The sequence below is a fragment of the Arachis stenosperma genome, chromosome 2, assembly GCF_014773155.1.
Source record: "Arachis stenosperma cultivar V10309 chromosome 2, arast.V10309.gnm1.PFL2, whole genome shotgun sequence".
Lineage (NCBI taxonomy): Eukaryota > Viridiplantae > Streptophyta > Magnoliopsida > Fabales > Fabaceae > Arachis > Arachis stenosperma.
In genome coordinates, this window is record NC_080378.1 from 29,127,442 (window position 1) to 29,128,062 (window position 621).

General features: G+C 40.6%; 1 non-coding gene across 1 annotated transcript; it reads left to right on the forward strand.

Annotated features, from left to right (window-relative positions):
* Positions 1-310: 310 nt before the first annotated feature.
* Positions 311-418, forward strand: LOC130963782 (small nucleolar RNA R71). The gene has a single exon (XR_009079901.1). It is a non-coding gene; the product is annotated as a small nucleolar RNA R71 (small nucleolar RNA).
* The last annotated feature ends 203 nt before the right edge of the window (positions 419-621 follow it).

The window sequence follows — 621 nt, forward strand, 5'->3', positions numbered from 1 at the left end:
TTAGTACTGCCAGGTGCATTTTGCATTCCAGACAGACTTTGAGAAATCAAATTGACTTGTTGAGTCAATATCTTGTTCTGAGCCAATATGGCATTCAGACTGTCAATCTCAAGAACTCCTTTCTTCTGACTTGTCCCATTGTTCACAGGATTTCTTTCAGAAGTGTACATGAATTGGTTATTTCAATTAGCTCTTGAGCCTCTGTAGGCGTCTTCTTCAGATGAAGAGATCCTCCAGCAGAGCTATCCAAAGACATCTTGGATAGTTCAGAGAGACCATCATAGAAAATACCTATGATGCTTCATTCAGAAAGCATGTCTGAAGGACATTTTCTGATTAATTGTTTGTATCTTTCCCAAGCTTCATAGAGGGATTCTCCATCCTTCTGTCTGAAGGTTTGGACTTCCACTCTAAGCTTACTCAATTTTTGAGGTGGAAAGAACTTTGCCAAGAAGGCATTGACTAGCTTTTCCCAAGAGTCCAGGCTTTCTTTAGGTTGAGAGTCCAACCATATTCTAGCTCTGTCTCTTACAGCAAAAGGGAATAGCATCAGTCTATAGACCTCAGGGTCAACCCCATTAGTCTTGACTGTGTCACAGATTTGCAAGAACTCAGCTAAAA